We start from the raw sequence: 6,000 nt of genomic DNA, 5'->3' as shown, positions 1-6,000 counted from the left end.
TATTTCAGATTGCAATTACTACTTATAATCATCCATATTACTTGTATTTCACTATCTCTTCGCCGAACTAGTGCACCTATACATCTGACAAGTGTATTAGGTGTGTTGGGGACACAAGAGACTTCTTGTATCTTAATTGCAGGGTTACTTGAGAGGGATATCTCTGACCTCTACCTCCCTGAGTTCGATAAACCTTGGGTGATTCACTTAAGGGAAACTTGCTGCTGTTCTACAAACCTCTGCTCTTGGAGGCCCAACACTGTCTACAGGAATAGAAGCGTGCGTAGACATCAAGCTATTTTCTGGCGCCGTTGCCGGGGAGGTAAGGTAAAAGGTATTCACATCCTCCGACTACTAAGCTATTTCCTAGCACTGTTGCCGGTGTGTGGGTGCTCAAAGTTATTTCCTTTAGATTCTGCAATTGCATCTTTTTGTTTCTTGTTTTTATTTTTCACTAGTTAGGCATAATGGAAAACAACAACAAAAATAGTGAGCTTTTTAATCTTTTTCCTGAGTTAAGACATGAATTGTTTGATGCGAAAATTAAAAAACCTATGGAACCTTATTTGCATGCTAGTAGCAATGTTATTAGTATGAACGCAATTACTGCTAATGCTATGGAAAAGTCTAAGCTTGGGGAAGCTAGTTTTTATGTTCTTTTTAGCTTCCCAGCTTTAGGGGAGAAAATTTGCTCTGATAATACTTTATCTCCCATATGCGATAACTCTAATGATGACAAGGTATTAACTTGTCAATGCCTACGGATTGTAGACTAGGGTTTAGTTGGATGTAGAGGGCAAGTAGATCTCGAAGGTTTCAGCCGAAAAGTACTCGACGAATATAAAACTAGGGTTGTGTTGACAGTAAATTCGATCCTTTCTTTGTCCCTCGACTCCCCCTTATATAGGAGGTGGAGCCGAGGGTTTCGTAATACACAAGTTTACAGAGTCCGGGAGGGTTTCTGACCCATCCCGCAAGATTACAAGTATCGTTTCCTAATACAACTCTAGCTTTCCTTAATAGCATCTTGGGCTTCCGAATCTTCTTATTCTTCGGGTCGTGGGCCTTTAGTAAACCCCGGGTACCATCTTCGGCAGGCCCATTGGGGATGCCTATGTCAGTAGCCCCCGAGATTTTGCTTGAATCGCAGAGTCATGGAAAATCTCCAACTTTAATCATTCAACATATCTGCTGAATTCATCACATATCTTTAGATACGCAATTCTATATTGTACAGGGATAATGGTAGTTGGGGCTAGTTCATCTGACGGATCAGGTACTAGTTAACTGCTCTAGTGGCAATCCGCAAAAACCTACTTCAAGATCACGTCCCTGGACATGATCTCGGGATACTGGTGTAAACTTCGACAGGCGCCGCTTAAGGTCTTACCATTCTGTCGAGTCCCAGTCATATTTTATCGGGTACCTAACGCGTCCGTTAGGATTTTTCTTCGTATCTGTTGATACGGAAAAAAGTAGCAAACCGACGTCAGAGACGGCGCCACGCCGCACAGAACGGATCTGGGGTCTTACCTTCGCAATGTTTTGCGGCATTCAGAGATTATTCGCTACTTTGGCGCTCTGAGAATATATTATCGAGTGCTTTTTCGGCTGCTGGAATAGCACATTTTATCGAGTCAATGTATGACTTATTTTGCCTTCCCGATGGGAGTATATGTAGAGTTATTTGTATAACTCGAAATATGCTCACTTCTTCTTTTTTCTTCTTTCTTTCTTTCTCTCTTTTTCTTTATAATTTCATCGGCCACGCGAACAGCGTTCCCGATGGGAGTAGCCCTCGAGGCTACAGCCAAGAACTTGTGCTTGGTTGTAGGCTCAACACTTTATTGCCTCATGTCAATGTATTTTCATTCTGTCTCGAACTTTTTATATTTATCGGGTGCGCGACCAGCGCTCCCGATGGGAGTAGCCCCCGAGGCTATGAGCAAATGCTTGCATTTGGTCATAGGCTCTCGACATTTCTATTTTGTCATACTCGAATTTTTCTTTTTTCCAAAGTAGCCCCCGAGCATTTGGGCAAAAACTTGTATTTGTTCAAAAGCTCTCGAAACAATCTTCTGTTGCCGCCATTCTTACAAACCTTCGTATCCGAGATTTTCTCTTGCTAAGGTGACATCATTGCTGACGATAGCCACGATCACTATATCAGGAAAACGCGAGATCTTCTCTCCCTCTGTCTTGTGGGCCCAAATTTCGTACCAGTTTAACACGTCGCGCAAGTGGGGGACACACGTCCTCCGCTTTTCCTGGCGCACGTACTGTAGCTGCTGTACTTTCTTGTCTATATGAAATTACTTTTTACCCCTTGTCCACGTGTACACCATCTGTCCCGCAATCTTTCGATCCAACGGCGCGACGGTTCACCGCACCTCTATATAAAGGTATCGTCTTCCTCCTCTAATCCTTTCGCTCACGCCGCACCTCTGCTTCTCCGCTGCAAGATCCTCCATTGCTCTCCTTGCTTCAAGCGCTCAGCCATACTCACACCCTTCGCCACCAAGCTCATTGATGCCGCCTCTGCATCCGTTTGACTAGGCACAGCACTCCGGAGTCAAAGATGGCCGCCGAAGATCTGGAGTGGGAGAGATCCAAGATCTCCAATCAAGATATGAACCTGCTGAAGAAGCTGGGGTTCACCAAGAAGGAGAACACGCTGCGCTTCCCCTCCGAGGAAAGCTACCCATCACCTCCAATGGAGTATCGGGTCAGTTTTGTTGACCATCTCATCCGCGGTCTTTCTCCCCCCATCCACGAGTTTCTTCGTGGTCTTCTTTTTGTTTATGGGCTTCAGCTACATCAGCTGACGCCCAATTCCATTCTCCACGTGTCGATTTTTATCACACTGTGTGAGTGCTTCCTCGGAGTCCATCCTAATTGGGCTTTGTGGAAGCGTATTTTCTGCATCCGCCGTAATGGCACCCACGGCGTCGCCTATAACATCGGCGGCGTCGTTATCTGTGTTCGTCCTGACGTCGAATACTTTGACGTCAAATTCCCCGATTCTGTCCAAGGGTGGCGCAAGAGATGGCTCTATATACATGAGGAGAGCTCTGATTCAATGGAGTACAACATTGCTCCCTTTGACGGAAAAACCAAGATTCTTCGCCGCCGATCCTAGGATGATGAAGCTACCGAAGAAGAGAAATCGGCGACAGAGGCGCTCATGACACGCATCCGTGAGCTCCAGAACACCCGCGGCAAGGAATTGTCGGGTATCCAGATCACAACGTACTTTCTTAGGATTAGAGTGCAGCCTCTGCAAGCTCGCAAAAATCCCCTTTGGATGTATGCTGGTAATGAAGATGTCGAGAGAATTTCCAAGGACCTTCCTGTGAAGGACTTGGAGAAATTGATCCGAAGGATGTCAAAGCTGAGCAAGAAGGACAGCATTCCAACTTCTTGTCGTATTGCGCCATATAGTGGCGCCAATCCCCTTCCCGAGGTAATTTGTCCGTTTGGTTGCTATATTGTCTCCTTAAGTTTTATTATTTGTCGACTACTGTCTTGCTAGTCTTTTGCATAACTTCCTTCTCTTTTTTTATCGACACTCTTTCTTTTTCTCAGAACCATCCCTCTCTCACTTCTCTTCCTCCTCTTCCTGAGGGTGGAGAAGTTGAAGACCGTACCGTTGTCGATGATGACAACCAAGGCACCTCGCGCCCTGACAGTGAAGTCGCGGGTTCTCACAGATCCGCGGCTTCTTCTGAAAAAGATGCTGAGTCTGAAGCCACTGCTTCAACACACTCCCTTCCTCCTGTTTCTCCAAGGAACAAGAGGAAAAGGAGTGAAGTTAAAGATTCCGGCACCTCCCAAGCCGAAGAAGCTGATCCTTCAGATGGGAAGGCAGCTTTCAATCCATACACCGATGCCCTCATCAGCTCGTAAGTTACTCCTTACTTTTTTGTTCTTTGACGTTTTTTATCTTTTTTTGCTTCTTATACTGTCGCCATTTTTATTGTAGTGGTGACGAGGAAGAAGAACAACCTATTGACGTGGCTGCTCGAACGAGTACGTTGCGTACTTTAGTTGTGTCCGAAGCTCAGCATGATGGGGATGAAACTTCGCCTCCTCAGCAAAACGTCGAGCATTCGACTCCACCTGCAAGCCCCTGTGCCCCTTCACCAAAGAGGGCAAGGGTCGAGCCATCCAAGGAACCTATCATGTTCCCTGGTAACTCTTCGACACCTTCATTAGATGACGTAAGTGTTTCAGTCTTCTCTCTTTTGTTCATCTTCCGAGCCTTTCAGTACTTTCATCTCTCCTTTGTTTCTTGCGATATGTTGTCGAATCTAGACTGTCTATATTGACTTCTTTTTCTTTTGGTCCTCTCTTCAGCCTTTAATGAAGGAATTTATCCGTCTCGGTACCCAATTCGTTGGGTATCGTGATCATACCAAAAAGCTGGAAGGTACTATCTTCATCCGCCTCCTTTCTTGCATGTACTCCACTATTTTTGTCATAATATTTGATTGTCGCTTATTTTGCCAGGAGAGCTTGCGGAAGCCAATAAGCGTGCTAACGCTCTTGCTACCAAGTTGGAACAGAGCGAAAAGGCCCGTAAGAAAGCTGAAGCCGATGCTGCCGCCGTCGAAGATCTTCGAAAAATACTTCATGATGCAGAAACTTCTTTGAGCGAGAATATAGAACAGCAATCTGCTCGAGAAACAGAGATCCTCAGTCGCCTGGAGTCGCAAAGTCGATGTTTTGTTAGTAAGTGCTTTGATCCCTGATATTTTTCTCGGGTTACTTCATATTTTCCGAGCATGTTATTTACGAGCTACCCTTTGTTTGTCTTCAGGGAGAACTCATCAAGACTATGAAGTGGATGGTCCTGAAGGCGACGAGCTTCTCGACGCGCTGACTCTTCTTGAAATTCATGGGGATGAAGCACGCGAAGGCCTTGCTGACGCTGAAGCAGGTCTGTCGAAGCTTTTCCCCTACTTCTTCCCGAAGAAAGAGGAGCCCAACACTTTCATTGCTCTTGCCAAAGCCTTCAACGTGCCGGAAGATCTTGGGCTCAAACTTCGCCAAGAGGGCCTGAAGATTGGCGTTGAGGGCACCATCGCGCTGATTGCTAATAGCCAGCAAAACGTCGACTGGACCAAGGTTGGCGACATAGGGGAGATGGAAACGAAGAAATGGCAATCTTTAATTAGAACTGCCAAGCCTCCCTCAAAGCCAATCCTGTCCTTCCTTGGTGTTAAACCAACTCCTGCTCCAAGCGCATCCAAGCCGGAGGTCAAGTAGATCACCCTTTCTTTTTTTGTTCTTTTGATGCTGTCGCCAAAGTATCTTTGGCGACGCCTACCCCACTAGTTTGTTAGGGCTTTCTCCATTGTAATGTCTTGTAAATATTCTGGAAATTAATGGAATTCTATCTTGCTTGATGATTGATACCGAGCCTTTTCTTTCAGTTGACGTTCGATAACTATACTCCAACTCCTGCCCCTTCCGATGTTTTGCCTACTTATTCTCGCCCGAAGAAAGCGCTTGTTAATACTGAACTTGGTGAAGATTCCTCGAGTAAGAATTTATCTCAAGACTTGGAAGAACTCCGTCAGCAGCTTCAGTATGCAAAGAAGCAAACACTTGTAATGATGGAGCAATCTCGCAAGGCATCCGAGAAAGAGAAAATTGCACTTCAAGAAGCTCGAGAAGCCATAGCTGCTAAGGAAGCCGCCATTTCTGAAGCTGAAAAGGCAACCACTCGAGAGAATTTTATGCTCGATTTGATGAATGAAGCCAGTGCAGATATGTCAGGTATGCTTTCTCAAATCAAAACTTCTTCTGTCTTCCTGCTATGTCCTTTTTTTTTGAAATTCCTGTGCCGTCGCCAAATAGGTTCCTTTCTCGACGCTGCTGCCGAAGACGAAAGGGTAAACACAAGGACCAATCTTCTCGTTAACCTTTCTCTTGACCATGGTTCTCTTTTCTGGGCCACCCCAGAACGTACCCAACAGATTGTCAGGTTTCAAGACC

Source organism: Lolium perenne, chromosome 2, assembly GCF_019359855.2.
Source record: "Lolium perenne isolate Kyuss_39 chromosome 2, Kyuss_2.0, whole genome shotgun sequence".
Classification (NCBI taxonomy): domain Eukaryota; kingdom Viridiplantae; phylum Streptophyta; class Magnoliopsida; order Poales; family Poaceae; genus Lolium; species Lolium perenne.
Note: the sequence above shows the minus strand (reverse complement) of the source record.